Source organism: Ambystoma mexicanum, chromosome 9 (assembly GCF_040938575.1).
Source record: "Ambystoma mexicanum isolate Mex_15411 chromosome 9, UKY_AmexF1_1, whole genome shotgun sequence".
In the NCBI taxonomy this organism is placed as follows: Eukaryota; Metazoa; Chordata; class Amphibia; order Caudata; family Ambystomatidae; genus Ambystoma; species Ambystoma mexicanum.
The window spans coordinates 24,586,172-24,601,007 of NC_090931.1; positions in this window are offsets into that span (position 1 = coordinate 24,586,172).

Here is a 14,836-nt window from a genome sequence, read left to right on the forward strand (position 1 = left end):
CTCTCCCCTGAGGCCCATCCTGTCCTGATCTTGGGCCTATCCCCAGCATACATGGATATTAGCAGGAAAGCCTAAGTCTGTTTATTGGGAATCATACATTACTGCGCTCTCCCCTGAGGCCCATCCTGTCCTGATCTTGGGCCTATCCCCAGCATACATGGATATTAGCAGGAAAGCCTATGTCTGTTTATTGGGAATCATACATTACTGCGCTCTCCCCTGAGGCCCATCCTGTCCTGATCTTGGGCCTATCCCCAGCATACATGGATATTAGCAGGAAAGCCTAAGTCTGTTTATTGGGAATGATACATTACTGCGCTCTCCCCTGAGGCCCATCCTGTCCTGATCTTGGGCCTATCCCCAGCATACATGGATATTAGCAGGAAAGCCTACGTCTGTTTATTGGGAATGATACATTACTGCGCTCTCCCCTGAGGCCCATCCTGTCCTGATCTTGGGCCTATCCCCAGCATACATGGATATTAGCAGGAAAGCCTAAGTCTGTTTATTGGGAATGATACATTACTGCGCTCTCCCCTGATGCCCATCCTGTCCTGATCTTGGGGATAAGCCTACGTCTGTTTATTGGGAATGATACATTACTGCGCTCTCCCCTGAGGCCCATCCTGTCCTGATCTTGGGCCTATCCCCAGCATACATGGATATTAGCAGGAAAGCCTAAGTCTGTTTATTGGGAATGATACATTACTGCGCTCTCCCCTGAGGCCCATCCTGTCCTGATCTTGGGCCTATCACCAGCATACATGGATATTAGCAGGAAAGCCTACGTCTGTTTATTGGGAATGATACATTACTGCGCTCTCCCCTGAGGCCCATCCTGTCCTGATCTTGGGCCTATCCCCAGCATACATGGATATTAGCAGGAAAGCCTACGTCTGTTTATTGGGAATAATACATTACTGCGCTCTCCCCTGAGGCCCATCCTGTCCTGATCTTGGGCCTATCCCCAGCATACATGGATATTAGCAGGAAAGCCTACGTCTGTTTATTGGGAATGATACATTACTGCGCTCTCCCCTGAGGCCCATCCTGTCCTGATCTTGGGCCTATCCCCAGCATACATGGATATTAGCATGAAAGCCTAAGTCTGTTTATTGGGAATGATACATTACTGCGCTCTCCCCTGAGGCCCATCCTGTCCTGATCTTGGGCCTATCCCCAGCATACATGGATATTAGCAGGAAAGCCTAAGTCTGTTTATTGGGAATGATACATTACTGCGCTCTCCCCTGAGGCCCATCCTGTCCTGATCTTGGGCCTATCCCCAGCATACATGGATATTAGCAGGAAAGCCTACGTCTGTTTATTGGGAATGATACATTACTGCGCTCTCCCCTGAGGCCCATCCTGTCCTGATCTTGGGCCTATCCCCAGCATACATGGATATTAGCAGGAAAGCCTAAGTCTGTTTATTGGGAATGATACATTACTGCGCTCTCCCCTGAGGCCCATCCTGTCCTGATCTTGGGCCTTTCCCCAGCATACATGGATATTAGCAGGAAAGCCTACGTCTGTTTTTTGGGAATGATACATTACTGCGCTCTCCCCTGAGGCCCATCCTGTCCTGATCTTGGACCTATCCCCAGCATACATGGATATTAGCAGGAAAGCCTAAGTCTCTTTATTGGGAATGATACATTACTGTGCTCTCCCCTGAGGCCCATCCTGTCCTGATCTTGGGCCTATCCCCAGCATACATGGAAATTAGCAGGAAAGCCTAAGTCTCTTTATTGGGAATGATACATTACTGCGCTCTCCCCTGAGGCCCATCCTGTCCTGATCTTGGGCCTATCCCCAGCATACATGGATATTAGCAGAAAAGCCTAAGTCTCTTTATTGAGAATGATACATTACTGCGCTCTCCCCTGAGGCCCATCCTGTCCTGATCTTGGGCCTATCCCCAGCATACATGGATATTAGCAGGAAAGCCTAAGTCTGTTTATTGGGAATCATACATTACTGCGCTCTCCCCTGAGGCCCATCCCGTCCTGATCTTGGGCCTATCCCCAGCATACATGGATATTAGCAGGAAAGCCTAAGTCTGTTTATTGGGAATCATACATTACTGCGCTCTCCCCTGAGGCCCATCCTGTCCTGATCTTGGGCCTATCCCCAGCATACATGGATATTAGCAGGAAAGCCTAAGTCTGTTTATTGGGAATCATACATTACTGCGCTCTCCCCTGAGGCCCATCCTGTCCTGATCTTGGGCCTATCCCCAGCATACATGGATATTAGCAGGAAAGCCTAAGTCTGTTTATTGGGAATGATACATTACTGCGCTCTCCCCTGAGGCCCATCCTGTCCTGATCTTGGGCCTATCCCCAGCATACATGGATATTAGCAGGAAAGCCTAAGTCTGTTTATTGGGAATGATACATTACTGCGCTCTCCCCTGAGGACCATCCTGTCCTGATCTTGGGCCTATCCCCAGCATACATGGATATTAGCAGGAAAGCCTAAGTCTGTTTATTGGGAATGATACATTACTGAGCTCTCCCCTGAGGCCCTTCCTGTCCTGATCTTGGGCCTATCCCCAGCATACATGGATATTAGCAGGAAAGCCTAAGTCTGTTTATTGGGAATGATACATTACTGCGCTCTCCCCTGAGGCCCATCCTGTCCTGATCTTGGGCCTATCCCCAGCATACATGGATATTAGCAGGAAAGCCTAAGTCTGTTTATTGGGAATGATACATTACTGCGCTCTCCCCTGAGGCCCATCCTGTCCTGATCTTGGGCCTATCCCCAGCATACATGGATATTAGCAGGAAAGCCTAAGTCTCTTTATTGGGAATGATACATTACTGCGCTCTCCCCTGAGGCCCATCCTGTCCTGATCTTGGGCCTATCCCCAGCATACATGGATATTAGCAGGAAAGCCTACGTCTGTTTATTGGGAATGATACATTACTGCGCTCTCCCCTGAGGCCCATCCTGTCCTGATATTGGGCCTATCCCCAGCATACATGGATATTAGCAGGAAAGCCTAAGTCTGTTTATTGGGAATCATACATTACTGCGCTCTCCCCTGAGGCCCATCCTGTCCTGATCTTGGGCCTATCCCCAGCATACATGGATATTAGCAGGAAAGCCTACGTCTGTTTATTGGGAATCATACATTACTGCGCTCTCCCCTGAGGCCCATCCTGTCCTGATCTTGGGCCTATCCCCAGCATACATGGATATTAGCAGGAAAGCCTAAGTCTGTTTATTGGGAATCATACATTACTGCGCTCTCCCCTGAGGCCCATCCTGTCCTGATCTTGGGCCTATCCCCAGCATACATGGATATTAGCAGGAAAGCCTAAGTCTGTTTATTGGGAATCATACATTACTGCGCTCTCCCCTGAGGCCCATCCTGTCCTGATCTTGGGCCTATCCCCAGCATAAATGGATATTAGCAGGAAAGCCTAAGTCTGTTTATTGGGAATCATACATTACTGCGCTCTCCCCTGAGGCCCATCCTGTCCTGATCTTGGGCCTATCCCCAGCATACATGGATATTAGCAGGAAAGCCTAAGTCTGTTTATTGGGAATCATACATTACTGCGCTCTCCCCTGAGGCCCATCCTGTCCTGATCTTGGGCCTATCCCCAGCATACATGGATATTAGCAGGAAAGCCTAAGTCTGTTTATTGGGAATCATACATTACTGCGCTCTCCCCTGAGGCCCATCCTGTCCTGATCTTGGGCCTATCCCCAGCATACATGGATATTAGCAGGAAAGCCTAAGTCTGTTTATTGGGAATCATACATTACTGCGCTCTCCCCTGAGGCCCATCCTGTCCTGATCTTGGGCCTATCCCCAGCATACATGGATATTAGCAGGAAAGCCTACGTCTGTTTATTGGGAATCATACATTACTGCGCTCTCCCCTGAGGCCCATCCTGTCCTGATCTTGGGCCTATCCCCAGCATACATGGATATTTGCAGGAAAGCCTACGTCTCGTTATTGGGAAAGCCTAAGTCTCTTTATTGGGAATGATACATTACTGCGCTCTCCCCTGAGGCCCATCCTGTCCTGATCTTGGGCCTATCCCCAGCATACATGGATATTAGCAGGAAAGCCTAAGTCTGTTTATTGGGAATGATACATTACTGCGCTCTCCCCTGAGGCCCATACTGTCCTGATCTTGGGCCTATCCGCAGCATACATGGATATTAGCAGGAAAGCCTAGGTCTGTTTATTGGGAATGATACGTCACTGCGCTCTCCCCTGAGGCCCATCCTGTCCTGATCTTGGGCCTATCCCCAGCATACATGGATATTAGCAGGAAAGCCTACGTCTGTTTATTTTTTACTGCGCTCTCCCCTGAGTCCCATCCTGTCCTGATCTTGGGCCTATCCCCAGCATACATGGATATTAGCAGGAAAGCCTAAGTCTCTTTATTGGGAATGATACATTACTGCGCTCTCCCCTGAGGCCCATCCTGTCCTGATCTTGGGCCTATCCCCAGCATACATGGATATTAGCAGGAAAGCCTAAGTCTGTTTATTGGGAATGATACATTACTGCGCTCTCCCCTGAGGCCCATCCTGTCCTGATCTTGGGCCTATCCCCAGCATACATGGATATTAGCAGGAAAGCCTAGGTCTGTTTATTGGGAATGATACATTACTGCGCTCTCCCCTGAGGCCCATCCTGTCCTGATCTTGGGCCTATCCCCAGCATACATGGATATTAACAGGAAAGCCTACGTCTGTTTATTTTTTACTGCGCTCTCCCCTGAGGCCCATCCTGTCCTGATCTTGGGCCTATCCCCAGCATACATGGATATTAGCAGGAAAGCCTAAGTCTGTTTATTGGGAATCATACATTACTGCGCTCTCCCCTGAGGCCCATCCTGTCCTGATCTTGGGCCTATCCCCAGCATACATGGATATTAGCAGGAAAGCCTATGTCTGTTTATTGGGAATCATACATTACTGCGCTCTCCCCTGAGGCCCATCCTGTCCTGATCTTGGGCCTATCCCCAGCATACATGGATATTAGCAGGAAAGCCTAAGTCTGTTTATTGGGAATGATACATTACTGCGCTCTCCCCTGAGGCCCATCCTGTCCTGATCTTGGGCCTATCCCCAGCATACATGGATATTAGCAGGAAAGCCTACGTCTGTTTATTGGGAATGATACATTACTGCGCTCTCCCCTGAGGCCCATCCTGTCCTGATCTTGGGCCTATCCCCAGCATACATGGATATTAGCAGGAAAGCCTAAGTCTGTTTATTGGGAATGATACATTACTGCGCTCTCCCCTGATGCCCATCCTGTCCTGATCTTGGGGATAAGCCTACGTCTGTTTATTGGGAATGATACATTACTGCGCTCTCCCCTGAGGCCCATCCTGTCCTGATCTTGGGCCTATCCCCAGCATACATGGATATTAGCAGGAAAGCCTAAGTCTGTTTATTGGGAATGATACATTACTGCGCTCTCCCCTGAGGCCCATCCTGTCCTGATCTTGGGCCTATCACCAGCATACATGGATATTAGCAGGAAAGCCTACGTCTGTTTATTGGGAATGATACATTACTGCGCTCTCCCCTGAGGCCCATCCTGTCCTGATCTTGGGCCTATCCCCAGCATACATGGATATTAGCAGGAAAGCCTACGTCTGTTTATTGGGAATAATACATTACTGCGCTCTCCCCTGAGGCCCATCCTGTCCTGATCTTGGGCCTATCCCCAGCATACATGGATATTAGCAGGAAAGCCTACGTCTGTTTATTGGGAATGATACATTACTGCGCTCTCCCCTGAGGCCCATCCTGTCCTGATCTTGGGCCTATCCCCAGCATACATGGATATTAGCATGAAAGCCTAAGTCTGTTTATTGGGAATGATACATTACTGCGCTCTCCCCTGAGGCCCATCCTGTCCTGATCTTGGGCCTATCCCCAGCATACATGGATATTAGCAGGAAAGCCTAAGTCTGTTTATTGGGAATGATACATTACTGCGCTCTCCCCTGAGGCCCATCCTGTCCTGATCTTGGGCCTATCCCCAGCATACATGGATATTAGCAGGAAAGCCTACGTCTGTTTATTGGGAATGATACATTACTGCGCTCTCCCCTGAGGCCCATCCTGTCCTGATCTTGGGCCTATCCCCAGCATACATGGATATTAGCAGGAAAGCCTAAGTCTGTTTATTGGGAATGATACATTACTGCGCTCTCCCCTGAGGCCCATCCTGTCCTGATCTTGGGCCTTTCCCCAGCATACATGGATATTAGCAGGAAAGCCTACGTCTGTTTTTTGGGAATGATACATTACTGCGCTCTCCCCTGAGGCCCATCCTGTCCTGATCTTGGACCTATCCCCAGCATACATGGATATTAGCAGGAAAGCCTAAGTCTCTTTATTGGGAATGATACATTACTGTGCTCTCCCCTGAGGCCCATCCTGTCCTGATCTTGGGCCTATCCCCAGCATACATGGAAATTAGCAGGAAAGCCTAAGTCTCTTTATTGGGAATGATACATTACTGCGCTCTCCCCTGAGGCCCATCCTGTCCTGATCTTGGGCCTATCCCCAGCATACATGGATATTAGCAGAAAAGCCTAAGTCTCTTTATTGAGAATGATACATTACTGCGCTCTCCCCTGAGGCCCATCCTGTCCTGATCTTGGGCCTATCCCCAGCATACATGGATATTAGCAGGAAAGCCTAAGTCTGTTTATTGGGAATCATACATTACTGCGCTCTCCCCTGAGGCCCATCCCGTCCTGATCTTGGGCCTATCCCCAGCATACATGGATATTAGCAGGAAAGCCTAAGTCTGTTTATTGGGAATCATACATTACTGCGCTCTCCCCTGAGGCCCATCCTGTCCTGATCTTGGGCCTATCCCCAGCATACATGGATATTAGCAGGAAAGCCTAAGTCTGTTTATTGGGAATCATACATTACTGCGCTCTCCCCTGAGGCCCATCCTGTCCTGATCTTGGGCCTATCCCCAGCATACATGGATATTAGCAGGAAAGCCTAAGTCTCTTTATTGGGAATCATACATTACTGCGCTCTCCCCTGAGGCCCATCCTGTCCTGATCTTGGGCCTATCCGCAGCATACATGGATATTAGCAGGAAAGCCTAAGTCTGTTTATTGGGAATGATACATTACTGCGCTCTCCCCTGAGGCCCATCCTGTCCTGATCTTGGGCCTATCCCCAGCATACATGGATATTAGCAGGAAAGCCTAAGTCTCTTTATTGGGAATGATACATTACTGCGCTCTCCCCTGAGGCCCATCCTGTCCTGATCTTGGGCCTATCCCCAGCATACATGGATATTAGCAGGAAAGCCTAAGTCTCTTTATTGGGAATGATACATTACTGCGCTCTCCCCTGAGGCCCATCCTGTCCTGATCTTGGGCCTATCCCCAGCATACATGGATATTAGCAGGAAAGCCTAAGTCTCTTTATTGGGAATGATACATTACTGCGCTCTCCCCTGAGGCCCATCCTGTCCTGATCTTGGGCCTATCCCCAGCATACATGGATATTAGCAGGAAAGCCTAAGTCTCTTTATTGGGAATGATACATTACTGCGCTCTCCCCTGAGGCCCATCCTGTCCTGATCTGGGGCCTATCCCCAGCATACATGGATATTAGCAGGAAAGCCTAAGTCTCTTTATTGGGAATGATACATTACTGCGCTCTCCCCTGAGGCCCATCCTGTCCTGATCTTGGGCCTATCCCCAGCATACATGGATATTAGCAGGAAAGCCTACGTCTGTTTATTGGGAATCATACATTACTGTGCTCTCCCCTGAGGCCCATCCTGTCCTGATCTTGGGCCTATCCCCAGCATATATGGATATTAGCACGAAAGCCTATGTCTCTCTATTGGGAATGATACATTACTGCGCTCTCCCCTGAGGCCCATCCTGTCCTGATCTTGGGCCTATCCCCAGCATACATGGATATTAGCAGGAAAGCCTAAGTCTGTTTATTGGGAATGATACATTACTGCCCTCTCCCCTGAGGCCCATCCTGTCCTGATCTTGGGCCTATCCCCAGCATACATGGATATTAGCAGGAAAGCCTAAGTCTGTTTATTGGGAATCATACATTACTGCGCTCTCCCCTGAGGCCCATCCTGTCCTGATCTTGGGCCTATCCCCAGCATACATGGATATTAGCAGGAAAGCCTAAGTCTGTTTATTGGGAATCATACATTACTGCGCTCTCCCCTGAGGCCCATCCTGTCCTGATCTTGGGCCTATCCCCAGCATACATGGATATTAGCAGGAAAGCCTACGTCTGTTTATTGGGAATGATACATTACTGCGCTCTCCCCTGAGGCCCATCCTGTCCTGATCTTGGGCCTATCCCCAGCATACATGGAAATTAGCAGGAAAGCCTAAGTCTCTTTATTGGGAATGATACATTACTGCGCTCTCCCCTGATGCCCATCCTGTCCTGATCTTGGGGATAAGCCTACGTCTGTTTATTGGGAATGATACATTACTGCGCTCTCCCCTGAGGCCCATCCTGTCCTGATCTTGGGCCTATCCCCAGCATACATGGATATTAGCATGAAAGCCTAAGTCTGTTTATTGGGAATGATACATTACTGCGCTCTCCCCTGAGGCCCATCCTGTCCTGATCTTGGGCCTATCCCCAGCATACATGGATATTAGCAGGAAAGCCTAAGTCTGTTTATTGGGAATGATACATTACTGCGCTCTCCCCTGAGGCCCATCCTGTCCTGATCTTGGGTCTATCTCCAGCATACATGGATATTAGCAGGAAAGCCTACGTCTGTTTATTGGGAATGATACATTACTGCGCTCTCCCCTGAGGCCCATCCTGTCCTGATCTTGGGCCTATCCCCAGCATACATGGATATTAGCAGGAAAGCCTACGTCTGTTTATTGGGAATAATACATTACTGCGCTCTCCCCTGAGGCCCATCCTGTCCTAATCTTGGGCCTATCCCCAGCATACATGGATATTAGCAGGAAAGCCTACGTCTGTTTATTGGGAATGATACATTACTGCGCTCTCCCCTGAGGCCCATCCTGTCCTGATCTTGGGCCTATCCCCAGCATACATGGATATTAGCATGAAAGCCTAAGTCTGTTTATTGGGAATGATACATTACTGCGCTCTCCCCTGAGGCCCATCCTGTCCTGATCTTGGGCCTATCCCCAGCATACATGGATATTAGCAGGAAAGCCTAAGTCTGTTTATTGGGAATGATACATTACTGCGCTCTCCCCTGAGGCCCATCCTGTCCTGATCTTGGGCCTATCCCCAGCATACATGGATATTAGCAGGAAAGCCTACGTCTGTTTATTGGGAATGATACATTACTGCGCTCTCCCCTGAGGCCCATCCTGTCCTGATCTTGGGCCTATCCCCAGCATACATGGATATTAGCAGGAAAGCCTAAGTCTGTTTATTGGGAATGATACATTACTGCGCTCTCCCCTGAGGCCCATCCTGTCCTGATCTTGGGCCTTTCCCCAGCATACATGGATATTAGCAGGAAAGCCTACGTCTGTTTTTTGGGAATGATACATTACTGCGCTCTCCCCTGAGGCCCATCCTGTCCTGATCTTGGACCTATCCCCAGCATACATGGATATTAGCAGGAAAGCCTAAGTCTCTTTATTGGGAATGATACATTACTGTGCTCTCCCCTGAGGCCCATCCTGTCCTGATCTTGGGCCTATCCCCAGCATACATGGAAATTAGCAGGAAAGCCTAAGTCTCTTTATTGGGAATGATACATTACTGCGCTCTCCCCTGAGGCCCATCCTGTCCTGATCTTGGGCCTATCCCCAGCATACATGGATATTAGCAGAAAAGCCTAAGTCTCTTTATTGAGAATGATACATTACTGCGCTCTCCCCTGAGGCCCATCCTGTCCTGATCTTGGGCCTATCCCCAGCATACATGGATATTAGCAGGAAAGCCTAAGTCTGTTTATTGGGAATCATACATTACTGCGCTCTCCCCTGAGGCCCATCCTGTCCTGATCTTGGGCCTATCCCCAGCATACATGGATATTAGCAGGAAAGCCTAAGTCTGTTTATTGGGAATGATACATTACTGCGCTCTCCCCTGAGGCCCATCCTGTCCTGATCTTGGGCCTATCCCCAGCATACATGGATATTAGCAGGAAAGCCTAAGTCTGTTTATTGGGAATGATACATTACTGCGCTCTCCCCTGAGGCCCATCCTGTCCTGATCTTGGGCCTTTCCCCAGCATACATGGATATTAGCAGGAAAGCCTACGTCTGTTTTTTGGGAATGATACATTACTGCGCTCTCCCCTGAGGCCCATCCTGTCCTGATCTTGGACCTATCCCCAGCATACATGGATATTAGCAGGAAAGCCTAAGTCTCTTTATTGGGAATGATACATTACTGTGCTCTCCCCTGAGGCCCATCCTGTCTTGATCTTGGGCCTATCCCCAGCATACATGGAAATTAGCAGGAAAGCCTAAGTCTCTTTATTGGGAATGATACATTACTGCGCTCTCCCCTGAGGCCCATCCTGTCCTGATCTTGGGCCTATCCCCAGCATACATGGATATTAGCAGAAAAGCCTAAGTCTCTTTATTGAGAATGATACATTACTGCGCTCTCCCCTGAGGCCCATCCTGTCCTGATCTTGGGCCTATCCCCAGCATACATGGATATTAGCAGGAAAGCCTAAGTCTGTTTATTGGGAATCATACATTACTGCGCTCTCCCCTGAGGCCCATCCTGTCCTGATCTTGGGCCTATCCCCAGCATACATGGATATTAGCAGGAAAGCCTAAGTCTGTTTATTGGGAATCATACATTACTGCGCTCTCCCCTGAGGCCCATCCTGTCCTGATCTTGGGCCTATCCCCAGCATACATGGATATTAGCAGGAAAGCCTAAGTCTGTTTATTGGGAATCATACATTACTGCGCTCTCCCCTGAGGCCCATCCTGTCCTGATCTTGGGCCTATCCCCAGCATACATGGATATTAGCATGAAAGCCTAAGTCTGTTTATTGGGAATGATACATTACTGCGCTCTCCCCTGAGGCCCATCCTGTCCTGATCTTGGGCCTATCCCCAGCATACATGGATATTAGCAGGAAAGCCTAAGTCTGTTTATTGGGAATGATACATTACTGCGCTCTCCCCTGAGGCCCATCCTGTCCTGATCTTGGGCCTATCCCCAGCATACATGGATATTAGCAGGAAAGCCTAAGTCTGTTTATTGGGAATGATACATTACTGCGCTCTCCCCTGAGGCCCATCCTGTCCTGATCTTGGGCCTATCCCCAGCATACATGGATATTAGCAGGAAAGCCTAAGTCTCTTTATTGGGAATGATACATTACTGCGCTCTCCCCTGAGGCCCATCCTGTCCTGATCTTGGGCCTATCCCCAGCATACATGGATATTAGCAGGAAAGCCTAAGTCTCTTTATTGGGAATGATACATTACTGCGCTCTCCCCTGAGGCCCATCCTGTCCTGATCTTGGGCCTATCCCCAGCATACATGGATATTAGCAGGAAAGCCTAAGTCTCTTTATTGGGAATGATACATTACTGCGCTCTCCCCTGAGGCGCATCCTGTCCTGATCTTGGGCCTATCCCCAGCATACATGGATATTAGCAGGAAAGCCTAAGTCTCTTTATTGGGAATGATACATTACTGCGCTCTCCCCTGAGGCCCATCCTGTCCTGATCTTGGGCCTATCCCCAGCATACATGGATATTCGCAGGAAAGCCTAAGTCTCTTTATTGGGAATGATACATTACTGTGCTCTGTCCCTGAGGCCCATCCTGTCCTGATCTTGGGCCTATCCCCAGCATACATGGATATTAGCAGGAAAGCCTACGTCTGTTTATTGGGAATCATACATTACTGTGCTCTCCCCTGAGGCCCATCCTGTCCTGATCTTGGGCCTATCCCCAGCATATATGGATATTAGCACGAAAGCCTATGTCTCTTTATTGGGAATGATACATTACTGCGCTCTCCCCTGAGGCCCATCCTGTCCTGATCTTGGGCCTATCCCCAGCATACATGGATATTAGCAGGAAAGCCTAAGTCTGTTTATTGGGAATGATACATTACTGCCCTCTCCCCTGAGGCCCATCCTGTCCTGATCTTGGGCCTATCCCCAGCATACATGGATATTAGCAGGAAAGCCTAAGTCTGTTTATTGGGAATCATACATTACTGCGCTCTCCCCTGAGGCCCATCCTGTCCTGATCTTGGGCCTATCCCCAGCATACATGGATATTAGCAGGAAAGCCTAAGTCTGTTTATTGGGAATCATACATTACTGCGCTCTCCCCTGAGGCCCATCCTGTCCTGATCTTGGGCCTATCCCCAGCATACATGGATATTAGCAGGAAAGCCTACGTCTGTTTATTGGGAATGATACATTACTGCGCTCTCCCCTGAGGCCCATCCTGTCCTGATCTTGGGCCTATCCCCAGCATACATGGAAATTAGCAGGAAAGCCTAAGTCTCTTTATTGGGAATGATACATTACTGCGCTCTCCCCTGAGGCCCATCCTGTCCTGATCTTGGGCCTATCCCCAGCATACATGGATATTAGCAGGAAAGCCTAAGTCTGTTTATCGGGAATGATACATTACTGCGCTCTCCCCTGAGGCCCATCCTGTCCTGATCTTGGGCCTATCCCCAGCATACATGGATATTAGCAGGAAAGCCTAAGTCTCTTTATTGGGAATGATACATTACTGCGCTCTCCCCTGAGGCCCATCCTGTCCTGATCTTGGGCCTATCCCCAGCATACATGGATATTAGCAGGAAAGCCTAAGTCTCTTTATTGGGAATGATACATTACTGCGCTCTCCCCTGAGGCCCATCCTGTCCTGATCTTGGGCCTATCCCCAGCATACATGGATATTAGCAGGAAAGCCTAAGTCTCTTTATTGGGAATGATACATTACTGCGCTCTCCCCTGAGGCCCATCCTGTCCTGATCTTGGGCCTATCCCCAGCATATATGGATATTAGCAGGAAAGCCTAAGTCTCTTTATTGGGAATGATACATTACTGCGCTCTCCCCTGAGGCCCATCCTGTCCTGATCTTGGGCCTATCCCCAGCATACATGGATATTAGCAGGAAAGCCTAAGTCTGTTTATTGGGAATGACACATTACTGCGCTCTCCCCTGAGGCCCATCCTGTCCTGATCTTGGGCCTATCCCCAGCATACATGGATATTAGCAGGAAAGCCTAAGTCTGTTTATTGGGAATGATACATTACTGCGCTCTCCCCTGAGGCCCATCCTGTCCTGATCTTGGGCCTATCCCCAGCATACATGGATATTAGCAGGAAAGCCTAAGTCTTTTTATTGGGAATGATACATTACTGCGCTCTCCCCTGAGGCCCATCCTGTCCTGATCTTGGGCCTATCCCCAGCATACATGGATATTAGCAGGAAAGCCTAAGTCTGTTTATTGGGAATGACACATTACTGCGCTCTCCCCTGAGGCCCATCCTGTCCTGATCTTGGGCCTATCCCCAGCATACATGGATATTAGCAGGAAAGCCTAAGTCTGTTTATTGGGAATGATACATTACTGCGCTCTCCCCTGAGGCCCATCCTGTCCTGATCTTGGGCCTATCCCCAGCATACATGGATATTAGCAGGAAAGCCTAAGTCTGTTTATTGGGAATGATACATTACTGCGCTCTCCCCTGAGGCCCATCCTGTCCTGATCTTGGGCCTATCCCCAGCATACATGGATATTAGCAGGAAAGCCTAAGTCTGTTTATTGGGAATGATACATTACTGCGCTCTCCCCTGAGGCCCATCCTGTCCTGATCTTGGGCCTATCCCCAGCATACATGGATATTAGCAGGAAAGCCTAAGTCTGTTTATTGGGAATTATACATTACTGTGCTCTCCCCTGAGGCCCATCCTGTCCTGATCTTGGGCCTATCCCCAGCATACATGGATATTAGCAGGAAAGCCTAAGTCTGTTTATTGGGAATGATACATTACTGCACTCTCCCCTGAGGCCCATCCTGTCCTGATCTTGGGCCTATCCCCAGCATACATGGATATAAGCAGGAAAGTCTAAGTCTCTTTATTGGGAATGATACATTACTGCGCTCTCCCCTGAGGCCCATCCTGTCCTGATCTTGGGCCTATCCCCAGCATACATGGATATTAGCAGGAAAGCCTAAGTCTGTTTATTGGGAATCATACATTACTGCGCTCTCCCCTGAGGCCCATCCTGTCCTGATCTTGGGCCTATCCCCAGCATACATGGATATTAGCAGGAAAGCCTAAGTCTGTTTATTGGGAATCATACATTACTGCGCTCTCCCCTGAGGCCCATCCTGTCCTGATCTTGGGCCTATCCCCAGCATACATGGATATTAGCAGGAAAGCCTAAGTCTGTTTATTGGGAATGATACATTACTGCGCTCTCCCCTGAGGCCCATCCTGTCCTGATCTTGGGCCTATCCCCAGCATACATGGATATTAGCAGGAAAGCCTAAGTCTGTTTATTGGGAATGATACATTACTGCGCTCTCCCCTGAGGACCATCCTGTCCTGATCTTGGGCCTATCCCCAGCATACATGGATATTAGCAGGAAAGCCTAAGTCTGTTTATTGGGAATGATACATTACTGCGCTCTCCCCTGAGGCCCTTCCTGTCCTGATCTTGGGCCTATCCCCAGCATACATGGATATTAGCAGGAAAGCCTAAGTCTGTTTATTGGGAATGATACATTACTGCGCTCTCCCCTGAGGCCCATCCTGTCCTGATCTTGGGCCTATCCCCAGCATACATGGATATTAGCAGGAAAGCCTAAGTCT